The sequence below is a fragment of the Mus musculus genome, chromosome 1 (assembly GCF_000001635.26).
Source record: "Mus musculus strain C57BL/6J chromosome 1, GRCm38.p6 C57BL/6J".
In the NCBI taxonomy this organism is placed as follows: domain Eukaryota; kingdom Metazoa; phylum Chordata; class Mammalia; order Rodentia; family Muridae; genus Mus; species Mus musculus.
This window is the reverse complement of record NC_000067.6, coordinates 33,704,774-33,719,865: the sequence shown is the minus strand read 5'-3', so window position 1 is coordinate 33,719,865 and position 15,092 is coordinate 33,704,774. Positions and strand designations below refer to the sequence as shown.

Here is a 15,092-nt window from a genome sequence, read left to right as displayed (position 1 = left end):
CTCAGCACCGGCCCCGCCCTGCGCTGGCAGGGAAGGCGCGGGCTGGGTTTGCACAGCATCAGGCCTTGGTACCCAAGGAGACCAAGGTGAGCAGGATGTGCTAACCTACTGAAGGTGTGCCTTGTTTCCCTACACAGGGTCAGGTATCCGGGGGCCTCAGAAGTCTGTCACCACCTGAGACTCACGTGGTAGCACTGAAGTGTGAAAAAAAAAGTGATGAATGAAGACAAATAATTTGTTTGCAGGGTATGACTGAACAAAATAGAAGACCGTGATGGCTAACAACTCAGAAAACTAACCCACAAATTTAAAAAGGTCCTGCAAAAAAGCAAACTCGCTTCAAACGCGGCGTGGAAACACACGTGTGTGATCCTAGTACTTGGAAAGATGGTGTGGCATGAAGATCAGGATTTCAAGGCCAGCCTGAACTACAATAAACTATGTCTCAAAATACATAAACGTTGGTTGTTTCTGTATGCATCAAAATAAAACAGGGGAGGGTGATATAAAATACCAAGTGTTGAAAAGAATGTGAATTAGCTGAATTTGTGTGCTGGAGCAACTCCTTTGAACGAGAAGGAGAGTTTGTTACATTTGTGCACCCTGTGATCCACCCATTCCTTGGTCACACAGCTGATAGGAACTGTCCTTATGATATACAGGCAAACAGATGTCAGGACACCCATAGCTGCATCTGTCCTAATACTCTCCAAATGGAAATAACCCAAAAGATGTCAATGAACTAATACCTCTCCGTTGTGTAATGGAACCACTACACAGCCATGAAAAGGAGCCTCTGCAGCTGTAAGCATTAACAACACACAATGACAGAAGCTTAAGGTTAAAACAAAGTGCTGTACACAAAAGCACACACTGCATGCCAAACCCATTGTTTTCTCCTTCCTTTTTAGTTTGGGGTTTGTTTTTTTGTTTTTGTTTGGCTTGGCGTTTGGTTTTTGTTTTTCAAGGCAAAGTCTGGTTATTTATCCAAGACTGGCCAAGTGCAGCTAAGGCTGAATTTCAACTCACCACCCTGCTGTGTCAATCTCTTCAGTGCTGAAATTACAAGGCTGTGTCATCATGCCAAGCGTTCAGTTCATTTCCGTTGTTGCTCAAAACTCTTGACACTGAAAGTTCTCTGAGTGGAGCTGGAGAGATGGCTCAGTGGTTAAGAGTACTGACTCTTCTTCCAGAAGTCCTGAGTTCAATTCCCAGCAACCACGTGGTGGCTCACAACCATCTGTAATGGGATCTGAAACTCTCTTCTGGTGTGTCTGAAGACAGTGACAGTGTACTCTCACACATAAAATAAATCTTTTTTTTTTTTTTTTAAGTTCTCTGACTTAAAGGTTTTGTGCAGTCATAGCAGATGGGGGAAAAAAAGCCTGGTCCTAGGATATGACCCACAATTAGCAGCCGAGCTACACAAGAGTAGGGACCTACAAGTCAAGAGCATTTTCTAAAATTATTTTATTTATTTATTTAGTTAGTTAGTTTTTCGAGACAGGGTTTCTCTGTGTAGCCCTAGGTATCCTGGAACTCACTCTGTAGACCAGGCTGGCCTCGAACTCAGAAATCTGCCTGCCTCTGCCTCCCAAGTGCTGGGATTAAAGGCGTGCACCACCACTGCCCGACTGTCAAGAGCATTTTAAAATGAAAATTTGAAAACCTACATTAGCCATAGCTAAGAGGGTCTATATGAACCACTTGTTGCTTCAAGCACATCTTTTTTTTTTTTTTTTTTTTTTTAAAGATTTATTTATTATTTTATGTAAATACACTGTAGCTGTCTTCACACACTCCAGAAGAGGGAGTCAGATCTCATTACGGATGGTTGTGAGCCACCATGTGGTTGCTGGGATTTGAACTCTGGACCTTTGGAAGAGCAGTCGGGTGCTCTTACCCACTGAGCCATCTCACCAGCCCTTCAAGCACATCTTAATCAGAATTGTGGGCATTAGAGTGCTAGGGTCTTGAGTCATGGTTTCAGATTTCCTTCAGGAATGTGGAAGAGCCTTGGCTTGGGCTCATAGCAGTTAGCTAGCTGTTAAGTTCCCTCTGGGCCATGTGCCCAGACTGGACCCCTTCATCCTCTGGTCCTATAGGACATCCTGGAATTTTTCACTATAGAGAACAAAACAGAGAGACTGAGATGCTGGAAGCTAACATATTAGTTATGTGATGTGCAAAGAATTGTGACCAGCAAGGGCTTTCTTTTCAGGTTCTGGAAAGGTAATCTCCATTGTGTATTTATGAATGTTCCAACTATCCTTTCTATAAACCCAGGGCCTCATTCATGCTGGCCAAGCGTTCTACCTTTCTGCAATAGCAGCTGCCCAAGCACTGATCTCATCCACTGTGTGAGAATTATTTGTCATATATAGTAATTTTAAAATGAAAAATTTCAGATTTAAAAATTAGAGGTTACTGATCCATGATAAAGATCGTGTTTGAGACACAAATGTCAAGTCACCACTAAGTTTAGCCTTCATTTTGTTTGCAAGTTGTTAGCTTCTTACGAAAAAAAATTAGAGTTTACTAAGAAAAAGTGTTAATATAGATAGGCATTAAGTGGGTAAGGGGCTGAGGAAAGGGCAGTGTGGTGGTTGGTGTTGTCAACTTGACAGAATCTAATTGCCTGGGATGGGCCTCTGGGCACATCTGTGAGGGATTATCTTGATGACATTGATGAGCTGAGAAACGCCTTCCACTGTGGGCAGTGGTATTCCCTGGCTGGACATTTGGGCTATATAAATAGAGAAGGGCATGGCACAGCATGTAGCATTTTCTACTCTATGTTCCAGGTTCCAGATGGTGGATGCACTGCACCAGTGGCTTCAAGCTCCTGCCTTTGATTTCGCCACCATGATGGAGCATAACCTTTAACGGTGAGCCAAAAGTAAGCCTCATCTCCTTTAAGTTGCTCCTGCCCATGTATTTTATCACAGCAACAGAAAGAGACTACGACAGTATTGTGGGACATTGCTAGGGGAAGATTTTTGTCTACCGTGTATTTCAGATGCTGATGAATGGGCCCAGAGATCTGGTTGCAGTCTAGATGTTGGCTGGTCAAGCATCTCTTTTTGTTGTTGTTTTGTTTTTTTTTGTTTTTTTGTTTTTTTGTTTTTTTTCGAGACAGGGTTTCTCTGTGTAGACATGGCTTTCCTGGAACTCACCCTGTAGACCAGGCTGGCCTCAAACTCAGAAATCCGCCAGCTTCTGCCTCCCAAGTGCTGGGATTAAAGGCGTGCGCCACCACTGCCTGGCTTGGTCAAGCATCCCTTGTCTCAATGTTGTATATAGATTGTTTTCTATCACCTCTGATTGGTTAACAAAGAGCTGATCCGTCAGTAGCTGGGGAAGAGAAGAGAAGAGAAGAGAAGAGAAGAGAAGAGAAGAGAAGAGAAGAGAAGAGAAGAGAAGAGACTAAGGAAGGATTTCTTTCTTTCTTTCTTTCTTTCTTTCTTTCTTTCTTTCAGAAGGATTTCTGATCCCAGTCAGGAGAGAGAGAAAGAGAAAGGGGGGAGGGAGAGGAGAGGAAGAGATGGAGAGATGGAGAAGAAACAGGAGGATTTGCCATGAGGTTGAGATGACAGAGCACCCATCCATGAGGACACACATAGACCAGAGCGAGCCAGGGCAAGACTCAGATGGCAAGTAATAGGGCACATGGGTGGGAAGGAGTCTACGCAGCATAGCCAGGTTAGAATAGCTTAGAATCACAGCCGGGCAGTGGTGGTGCCTTTAATCCCAGCACTTGGGAGGCAGAGGCAGGCAGATTTCTGGGTACGAGGCCAGCCTGGTCTACAAAGTGAGTTCCAGGACAGCCAGGCTACACAGAGAAACCCTATCTCAAAAAACAAAAACAAAAAACAACTGCCAGTGCTTGCATCTTAATAATAAAAATACCAGGTCTTTTTGTCACTTATTTGTCCCCTTATTAACAAGAGGAGTGTAGGGAGAAAAAAAAACCCAGAATTACATTTATGGGCCATAGTGACACACTCATGTAATCCAATCTCTCAGGAAGCAGAGGCAGGGGGATTATCTCAAATTTGAAGCCAACCTGATCTACATAAGAAGTTCCAGGCCAGCAGTACTAGGTCTCAAAAAGTAAAATAGAAAAGTGGCAAGTAAATAATGAAAGAAAATGATAGCATTGCATGCCCTAGAATGATGATGAGAGACTTTCCACAAAGGAGTCTTGAAGTTTTCGCTTAAGTGTCATTATACACACACACACACACACACACACACACATATATATATATATATGTATATATATATATATACATATATATATATATATATGATTTTGGTAGCACAAACATTGTATTGTTTAAGTAATTTAAAGGAATAAGTTAAATGGGTTTTTGTAAATGGCATCACAGGTCGAGTTCAGGGGTGCATTGGACAAGATCATAGGCCGATTAGACAGGAACAGGTCAAAGGGGTCCAAGAAATCCCTACTATACCAGGATCACAAGTGTGAGAAACAGTGATCCTTTCTTCATAATAAGAACACTGGAGTCCAGAATAGCAAATGTGAGAGAGTTTATATTACAAATTTGCAAACTTGGGTGTCAGCCTAGAATGGCCAGCATTGGGTCCCGAGAAGGATTTTTGAATGCAAACAGGTAACCCTTCTCTGTAGCCTTGAAAAAGTCAGTTAATTTTCTTAAGGGACTCATAGAACAGGGCTTCAGCTCTGGGGACCAAGGATACACCGTGGTTAGTGAGCTGGAAGTCAGTACTTACAGAACTCACCAAGAAGAAAGCCTGGGTAAGGACCGCTCTGGGACATCTGCATCTCCGATGCAAATTAAGGGGCGGGCCTCTGAATCCTGCAGAGACAAGCTCAAGTCCTGGAAAAAAGGGTGGGGCTTTGCAGAGCCAGAATGTGATAGTCCTGGCTGGGAACAGAAGGCCTTTAACACACTAAGTGCCGTTCCCAGGATTCGTTCTCTGCTTCCTGCTTGCATATCAAGACGTCAGTTCTCGGCTGTTCCTGCCATCATGCTTCCCTCGGAAACCATAATCTCAGTTAAACCGTTTATTTTATATGTTGCCTTGGTCATGGTTTTTTTTTTTTTTTTGTCACATCAATAGAAAAGTAACTAAGGATCAAAAAAAAAAAATCTTAAACTTTCGATCTGATCAAAGAGAGACGTGGAAAAGTCTTGACTTGGAAATTAGAGGACTGTGGTTTGAATGGACTCTGGAAGAGTGGCGCTGGCGGACCATTACCCTTGGCGCAGCGCTGCCCTGACCCAGCTTCTTGTTCGCAAACCTCACTGTGCTCTTTCTGTAACCAGGTGTGGCAAACACAATATGGCTGAGGTTGAGGAAATGGAGCAGTCAGAACTGAAGAAGACAGAAATTGAAGAGAAAACTCTCCTGCCTCCACAGTAAGCGATGGAACAGGGAAAACGAGCCAGGGAATTGTAAAGAGGAGAAGGCTCCAATAGGCAAGATTGCCTTCTTCTTGTATTCTGATCTGTTGTTTAACTTTGTCAAATGTACAGGTCAAGTGTAAAGGACCAAGCTGCCTCTCACATTACCAAGAACCACAAACAACAAAGGTGACAGTCACCCCTGCCTCTGCCTCCTGCAGGTCTGCCTGACAAGAGACCTTCCTTCCATGCTGGTAGAGGAACACCCGGCTGGAAGCGGTGAAATCTGGAGTAAAATCTAAAATGCTCAAAGGTGTCTGACCAGCAGATGCAGTAAGATGCAGTTTAATCGAGTGCCATTTTTGTCCACAGGATTTTAAGTTTTGGAATGCAGAGATTTTAATAAGCAAATTATAAAAACACGTAAGAAAAAATTAAAGGCATAATTTGCCAAAGGATGGATAACAAATCTTGGAAGACCAAAGACCTGCTGCCTGAGTTGTCAGGTTATATGCACATCACTCTAGACTTGGAGTTTTTCAGTTTTTGATTTGTCTTTCTTGTGCATGGCAGTATTTACTTTTAATAGGTTATCAGCAGACCAGATAATAACAAGTAACAAGATCTGGGATCATATTACGTAAGAGCTTTTCAATAATAGCTTTAACAGAAACCAACAGTCTAAAAGGTGTACTCATGTTCATTTTTCCAACCCTTGGCAGGAATGGACCAATTTTAAAGAGGCTATTGCCTCATGCAAGAGATAGTATCTATTTACATCTGTTTTGGAAAGAAAGCTCTTAACTTTTAAGAAAGTTTGGTGGTTAAACTTCACTTTTAAGAAAGTTTGGTGGTTAAACTTCATTGTCAACATGATGGAATTTTGAGACACCATGGAAACAAGTCTCTGGTTATATTGATTGTCAATTACACAGGATATAAAATCGCTTCAGACACCAATCTTTGGGCGTTTTTGTGAGAGGTTTTGTAGAATAGGTTAACTGAGTTTGAAGAGCTACCTGCCTAGTCAGAATGAGAAGGAGCCCATGAGCTGCTGAGCTCGGCAGTCTCATCTCCTCACCGAGGAGGCAGTGTAGGTTGGGTATTATTACACTACCGTTAGGGCTGGAACTCTTCAAGGTACAGGACTTTAAGCTGCACATTGTGAATGTTGAAAAGTAATAGCAGTGAACTCCAGGCCAATTGATTTTATTTATCTAATAATAAATAGTAATTTGTGGTTTTCGTACTTAAGATAATGTGTACGGTTGTGAGTGTGTATGTGTGTGTGATAGAATTTCATCTATAAAATAACTGCTACTTATACAAAACAAAGTGAATTGAATGCTAAGCTTTAACACTGGATTCACCGAATTAAAAGGAAGTTGTTCTCAATGCAAATATATTGTTACTTTAGAGTCTCTGTGTGAGTAAAATAATGCACACAACGATCACTACATCTGTTCTTTAACCCCTGTGATTAAGTTAACTTCCATGGCAAAAGGGACTTTTCAAATGTGGGTAAGGATCATGAAATGAGAGTTATTCTGAGTACCTATGTAAGCTCAGAATTACAGAGTCCTAGTAAGAGCAAAGCGGAGGATCAGAGAAAGAAGGCTTGTATTGTAGTGTGAATATAAAATGTCCCTCGTAGGCTCCCATGTTTCAACACACGGTCCTCAGCTGGTGGCTCTGTCTGGAAAAGCTATGGCAGCTGTAAGAAGTGGAGCCCCTTAAAACCAAAATCCTAGATACCAGACATGGAGGTCTAGGATTTGGTGGTTGTACTGCTGGGTTTGGGTCTTACTTTGGTCCAATATTTCCTCACCGTGCCATCCCTTTAGGATTAGAATATATATTCTGTTCCATTGGATGATGGAACTTGTATTTTTTTAAACAGGGGCTCATATAGCTGGAAGCCTGCCTTGAGAGTCAGAAGAGACTTTAGACTTTGCTTTTAAACAGTGTTGGGACTAATAAAGACTATGGGTACTTTTGAAATTGGTACAGATACTTTTTTTTCCCATCATGCAATGTCTGGGAGCCCTTGGATGCTCCAGCTGGGGTGTTATGATTTGGATATGAAGTGTTCCCCATGGACACGCATGTTTGAAAACTTGGTGGCCATCGTGTAGCTCTGCCTAGGGAGGTTGACAAACCTTTGCGAGGTGGAGCCTTGCTGGAGTCACTGGGGCAGGCTTTGAGGGTTTGTAGCTGGGAGGCGCTGGCTGTTCACTTTCTGCTTCCAGACCACAAGCCTGGAATCCTGCCTGCCATGACTCTCTGTGTGGTGAGAAGAGTTGGGTTCTCAGGAGCCAAAACTACAGCTCCCCTGAGGCCCTGGTCCCAGGCCATTACTGGCTCCGTCAAATATATTCCTGGTTTTGAAAAGGATCTATGTTCCTTCTCCATACATCAGGGCCTCAGAGGAAAAAAAAATTCAGTTTTCTCTAGGTGACTCTCACTGGGTGTATTAATAACACTTCAGGGTTGCCCCATGGCCAGAAGTATATTTTGATGACTTTTTGTCTCATTTTGTTTTGTTTGGGCATTTCTTGGTCTTTTGCGTGTGTATTTTGATATTCTTTTTTTGGATAGTTTTGTGGGGTGTGTATGTGTGTGTTTATTGGTTTTGCTTTAAAGAGAGAGGGAGACAGAACATAAATTCACAAGGGTAGTGAGGTAGGGAGGGTCTGGGAGAAACTGTGGGAGAGGGGAAAGCATGAACAAAATATATTTTATGAAGAAAAAAAAAGCTTCAATAAATGTTGAGGGCAGGACTGACCAACCGAGGAAACTAAGCCAATGCCCAAACATAGCAAAATGTCTTCTACAGGAAACCATGCAGTGTCTTCAATAATAGAGCCTTGCTATCTAGTTCTGTTGGAAAGCCAACAGCATTAGCAATGTCTGTATTATTTGTGGGGCCTTGGAGGTACCTATCCTTGGTACTGGAGTTTCATTAGATAGTCGTGTGGTTTCTGAATGCCCTTTCCCACCCACTCAGGCTGCCTTTTGTGTTTTAACTCTTTATCTGATGTTTTTATAGTTCTTCCAGATGCCTTGCTGAGCCACATGAGCCACTCAGAAGTTATTACATCATCCACATAGTGAAACTTTGGGGGTGGGGAGTAGCTCTGGGAATTCACAACGTCCTTCCTATCACTATTGGTCATAAGAACAATGTTAGTGAGGTCCCATATAGCAGGAAAAGGGCCCATTGCATGTGCCACTTCTTTCTGGAAAAGATCCTTGTGAGAATCAGCAGCATGGACAGGAAGCACCACCTTGGCCTTCCACAATGCACAGTCTCTGGGAGCAGGCTGCCTTTCTCACCTTTGGGGTGCTGCGTTGGTGTCCTGAGCATCTCTCCAGTCCCAAGGAGCTCAGTAGGACTGGCTGATGCTGCTCTGATCTGCCTAGGGCCAACATGGAGCAGAAGCCTGTTCTCACCCCAGAGTTCCTAGATCCTACTGCCTCTGAGCCAGCCGGTGCGTTTCTGATTCCTGAAAGGGACCTTGGCTGAACAAACACTCCCCATCCCCAGGAGAGAACTGCACACAACGTGCTCAGGGGAGAAAACTGTCCACTTCTAAAGAAAGCTTAGCAACCTGGGACTCTGCCTGGCTTGAGCTACACACACACCGCTTTCCTAACAATGCACTTAGCAACCTGGGTCATCCGCCTACATTGAGTCACACATACACTACCCCACTTCAAACAAAGTAATAAGTTACTCCTACCTGTTAGCAGTTTAGTAACCTGCCCCCCTTGTGGTCAGTTCCCATTCAAGCATGTTTTGAAACACCCAGGAACTAGAGACAGGAGGCTAATCCCTCTTGAACTGGTTTTGGATGTATGCTCAGTAAGACAGCCTGTGCCCTCTGGGGGAACTTTAGCGGGGGAACTGCTACTTACTACCTGGTAGCTCTGGGGCCGAGGATGGCGGAAACTTAAGGAAGATGTGCAAAGCACAGGCAGATGTGCCATACTCTATACATTTGAGGAGAAGGTGCACACTCTTGGGTTCAGGGGTGTTTATGCAGAATCACATAAGAGTAGCCCCTTGTTAGAATGCTATATAATGTTATATAATAAATAGTCACATTAGTTGCTTCCTCCTCTTTCCCGAGTATCCACCTTAACTATCATTCTAGATACCCACAAAAGAGCAGTGTTGTATTAGTCAGGGATATCTATCTTCTATCTTTCTATCTGCCCACCTGGATTTATTAGAATGACTTACAGGCTGTGGTCCAGCTAATCCAGCAATGGCTGCCTATGGATGGAAAGTCTAAGAATCCAGCAGTTGCTTAGTCCATGAGGCTGGATGTCTCGGTTGGTCTTCAGTATACACTGGAATCCCTCAGAAGTAGGCTGTGATGGTAGTGAAGGAATGCTAGCAAGGTGAGAACAAGTAGGCAAAGAGAACAAGCTTCCTTGCTCCATGTCCTTATATAGGTTTCCAGGAGAAAACAATGTCCAGATTGTGGTGTTCCCACCTCAAAGATCCAGATAATATATAGATCTTTCCACTTTAAATTGAGCAAAAATCCCTCACACGTATACCCCTCTATGATGGTTTGTTTATGCTCGGCTCAGGAAGTGGCATGATTAGAAGATATGGCCTTGTTGGAGTGGGTGTGTCACTGTGGGTGTGGCCAGTAAGAGCCTCATCCTAACTGCCTGGGAGTGAGTCTTCCATTAGCAGCCTTCAGAGGAAGATGTAGAACTCTTAGTTCTGCCTGCACCATGCCTGCCTGGATGCTGCCATGCATATCACCTTGATGATAATGGACTGAATCTCTGTGTTAGCATTTTGTCTAAGCTCCACCCCACAGTTACCTGGCCATGCCTGACTCATTATAAAAGGGGCTGCTTGTCCCCTCCTCTCTCTCTTGCTCTTGCATTCCTGCTCCTGCTCTGTCCTCTTGTCCCTTCCCCCTTCTTTCCCATGTGCTCCTGACTGGCCTCTACTCCCCCCCCCCCCCAATCTCTGCCTTTCTCTGCTTCTACTATCCTCTCAACTCCCCACCCCATGCCCTGAATAAACTCTGTTCTATACTATACCATTGTGTGGCTAGTCCCTCAGGGGGAAGGAATGCCTTGGCATGGGCCCACTGAGGCATCCCTTTCCCCCATACCTCACCATACCACACATCCACCAAAACATATTCATCTTCTCTTTATCTTTTTATAAACACGTCACTCTAAACCTGTATCCAGCCCCAATGAAATATTGTCCTTTATAAGACTTGCCTTGGTCATGGTGTCTGTTTACAGTAGTAAAACCCTAAGTAAGACACCCCTCCATTTTTGGTTTTAGTTAATTCCAGATATAGTGACGTTAATGACCAACAATAGCCAGCATAGCTGTGTAAGCAAAAATTGACCCAGATGGCCCTCTTGTTTCCTGTACCATCTTATGACTATACATGATTGAGCTTGCATGTGGTTAAATCAGATGCATCATGAGAAAGGATATGCACAGTGAAGATGCAAGACATCCTGTCTTACGTACCACACAGGGAAGGATGGCCACACCATGATCACTCCTGTAGATCATCTACCCTTTAGGAGTTTAGCTTCCATTGCCTGTTATCACCCCAAACAAGGCAATGAATGCATTTGTTCTTTCCAGATCCACCAATGATTGAATGCCAGTTGTTGTGTGAACTTTTCCTGGGGGAATAATGTCTGCTCAGCCCAGACAAGGCACCAAAGAGAAGAAAAATAATTATTCCATCTGAGTCTAGCTTAGTGAACCAAGACATTTATTGGTTTTACAGGAGCGTTTGTGATCTTTAAACAGCCACATCATCAAAAAAATACTCATCCCAGCATGGGTGATGATATCTCCACCTGTGTAGACATGGATTTCCCTTTGTTGTGCCAGCCCACTAATTTCCCAAAGGTTGTTCCTTGCTGACAGATCTCAGAAGTGCCTTGCCACCCAGGTCATGACAATCCTTTCTTTGTTTTCCTCTCATTGCTTTGAGACCAACAGGAAATTGAGGCCTGTAATCCTGTCAGAGCTGACTTTGAAGGGAGCACTCAGGCTCTAGTAAAGTTCTGCTGGCTGACCTGCCTGTGATTGGCAACTGATGCAGTGCCAAGGGATGTTTGTAGACCCCTAAAAGACCACCAAGGAGCCGATTCCAGTGCAGTTGCATCAGGATCTCTTTATTTAAGCTATTCTTCATTCAAGCTTGGGCTCCCCACCCAACCCTGACATGGCAGGAAGGTGGAGCCCTAAGCCTAGTCTTATGCAAGCATTTATAGAGGCAAGAAGGGAATATCTAGCCTGGCACACATCTGATTGGGGGCCATTATGGCCTTTAACATAATTGACTGGTGCTGGGAGCCAAATCATAAACCTAACTTCTATTTTCCTCCTGATTGGTCATTGCTAGGAAGTAAAGTGTCAGGGGCAGGCTTGTAACCTGGAGGTACATGTTTGTTGGGGAATAACGTGGAAACTGGTGCTAAACACAGGTCTTGTTGGTGGGTAACCTGGAAACTGGTGCTAGGTACCTGCCTGTTAGTTAACTTTAGTTCAGTTTTAGGTCAGGTTCTCTAAATGGAGTCTGAACCCAAAAGATTTGGTCTCTTACCTTTAAGTTAGCATTCAACATTTTGTATACCATAGAAATTCCCAAGACGACATGCATTTGGGGCAGAAGTTCATACAACTCAGGGAGGTGCAGGATCGAGTGGCTAAAACCTATGATGAGGATATTTCTTAGTTACTTTTCTACAGCTCCAAAGAGACACCATTACCAAGACAACTCTTATAAAAGAAAGCATTTAATTCAAAGGACTTCTCCATGATCATCATGGTGGGAAGTGTGGCAGCAGGCAGGCAGGCGTGAGACTGAGAGCTTATACCCTGATTTACAGACAGACAAGCAGGCAGAGAGAGGCTGGGCCTGGTGTGGGCTTTTTAAAACTCTAAGACAACCTCCAAGTAGCATGGCTCCTCCAACAAGGGCATGCCCCTGGATCCTTCCAAGCAGTTCCATTCCCTGGTGACTAAGCTTTCAAATATGAACCTATGGGGACCATTCTCACTCAAGGCACCACAGCGGGTGATGAGTCTACATCCTCTCTTTGTATGAGAGAATGGTAACATGTTTTCTTTATTTACATTTCAAATATCCCCTTTCCTGGTTTCCCCTCTGAAAACCCCCTATCCCCTTCCCCTTCCCCCGATCATCAACCCACCCACTACCAATTCCTAGCCCCCTGGCATTTCCCTACACTGGGGCTTAGAGCCTTCACAGGACCAAAAGCTTCTCCTCCCATTGCTATATATGCAGCTAGAGCCATGAGTCTCACCGTGCGTTTTCTTTGATTGGTAGTTTAGTCCCTGGGAGCCCTGGGGGTACTGGTTAGTTCATATTGTTGTTCCTCCTAAGGGGCTGCAAACCCCTTCAGCTCCTTGGGTACTTTTTCTAGCTCCTTCATTGGGGATCCTGTGCTCAGTCCAGTGGATGGCTGTGAGCATCCATTTCTGTATTTGTCAGGCACTGACAGAGCCTCTCAGGGGACAGTTATATCAGGCTCCTGTCAACAAGCACTTGTTGGCATCTGCAGTAGTGTCTGGGTTTGGTGATTGTATATGGATCCCCAGGTGGGGCAGTCTGTGGATGGTCATTCCTTCGATCTCTGTTCCACGCTTTGTCTCTGTAACTCCTTCCACAAGTATTTTGTTCCCCCTTCTAAGAAGGATCAAAGTATCCACACTTTGGTCTTCCTTCTTCTTGACTTTCATGTGGTTTATGACTTGTATTTTGGGTATTCTGAGCTTCTGGGCTAATATCCACTTATCAGGGAGTGCTTATCATGTGTGTTCTTTTGTGATTGGGTTACCTCACTCAGGATGATGCCCTCCAGGTCCATTGCCTAAGAATTTCATAAATTCATTGTTTTTAATAGCTGCTTAGTACTCCATTGTGTAAATGTACCACATTTTCTGTATCCATTCCTCTGTGAGGGACATCTGGGTTCTTTCCAGCTTCTGGCTATTATAAATAAGGCTTCTATGAACATAGTGGAGCATGTGTCCTTATTACATGTTGGAGCATCTTCTAGGTATATACCCAGGAGTGGTATTGCTGGGTTCTCAGGTAGTACTATGTCCAATTTTCTGAGGAACCACCAGACTGATTTCCAGAGCTGTTGTCCAAGCTTGCAATCCCACCAGCAATGGAGGAGTGTTCCTCTTTCTCCACATCCTCGATAGCATCTGCTGTCACCTGAGTTTTTGATCTGAGCCATTCTGACTGGTGTGAGATGAAATCTCAGGGTTGTTTTGATTTGCATTTCCCTGATGACTAAGGATGTTGAACATTTTCTTTTAGGTGCTTCTCAGCCATTCGCTATTCCTCAGCTGATAATTCTTTGTTTAGCTCTGTACCCCATTTTTAATAGGGTTATTTGGTTCTCTGGAGTCTAACTTGTTGAGTTTTTTGTATATATTGGATATAGTCCCCTATCGAATTTAGGATTGGTAAAGATCCTTTTCCAATCTGTTGGTGACCTTTTTGTCTTAATGACAGTGTCCTTTGCCTTACAGAAGCTTTGCAATTTTATGAGGTCCCATTTTTTTAAAAGATTTATTTATTTATTATATGTAAGTACTCTATAGCTGTCTTCAAACATAGCAGAAGAGGGCATCAGATCTCATTACAGAAGGTTGTGAGCTACCATGTGGTTGCTGGGATTTGAACTCAGGACCTTTGGAAGAGCAGTCAGTGCTCGTAACCACTGAGTCATCTCTCCAGCCTGAGATTTTTTTTAAAGTACTGTGAAATTATTTATAGAGTTATAATTGACACTTATCCAGAACAAAATTATATTTTGGTATGTTTTGAGGAGTAGATAAATATCTACATCCTCAGGAATAAAATAGCAAAAAACCAACCAACCAACCAAAAAAAAGTATAAACTCTCTCTTCTCCCTTAGATCATGGGAAGATAAGAGAGAACTCTTCTTCGTAAGGCTTGGTCAGTGTGAGATTATGCTACCAAAGCTCTGTCTCAGAGGACTGGTGACTTAGCACAGTTGATAGTGTTCTTTCCCTAGAATGCACAAAGCCCTGAGTTCAGTCTCCAGACACAGTGTGGTACGCACCTGTAATCCCAGCCCTCAGGCAGGAAGATCAGAGGTTCAAGGTAATCCTTGGGCTATATCTTGTGCTCACGGGCAGCCTGGCCTGGTGACCTGTCATCATCATCGTTGTCGTCGTCATCATCGTCAACATCATCATCACATTATTCTCAGGATGTCACATTAACAAGTAGTTTTCAAGTAGTGGTTGAAAGAACCTTGGCTTTTCTTTCAGTGCAACCCAGATGCCTCTGGCCACTAGTGTATGAATGACTTGAGGGGTTTCTGCTGGCGGGAAATCCTAGCATTATGCACTTTCAAAAAATCAAATATGAGGGCCAGAAAAGTGACTCAGCAGGTAAAAACACTTGCCACAGAAGCCCGATGAGATCAATCATTTGATGTCTGCAACCAGCCATGTAATTGAGGGAGAGACTCAACATTGTCTTCTTGCCTCCACATTTATGTGCATGTGTACACGCACATGCACACACATACACACACAAAACAATCAATAATCAATAAAACTCTCCCTCCAATGCATTCATGTTCTTGCTTAGTGCCTAGGCACACATCTATTCATTAGC

At 43.6% G+C, this 15,092-nt stretch overlaps 1 long non-coding RNA gene across 1 annotated transcript; it reads left to right on the top strand.

Moving 5' to 3' along the window:
- The first annotated feature begins 19 nt into the window (after positions 1 to 19).
- Gm32229 (predicted gene, 32229) lies at positions 20 to 5,685 on the top strand. Its single transcript, NR_157041.1, has 4 exons — positions 20 to 86; positions 2,805 to 2,899; positions 5,316 to 5,408; positions 5,526 to 5,685. It is a non-coding gene; the product is annotated as a predicted gene, 32229 (long non-coding RNA).
- Positions 5,686 to 15,092: the final 9,407 nt, after the last annotated feature.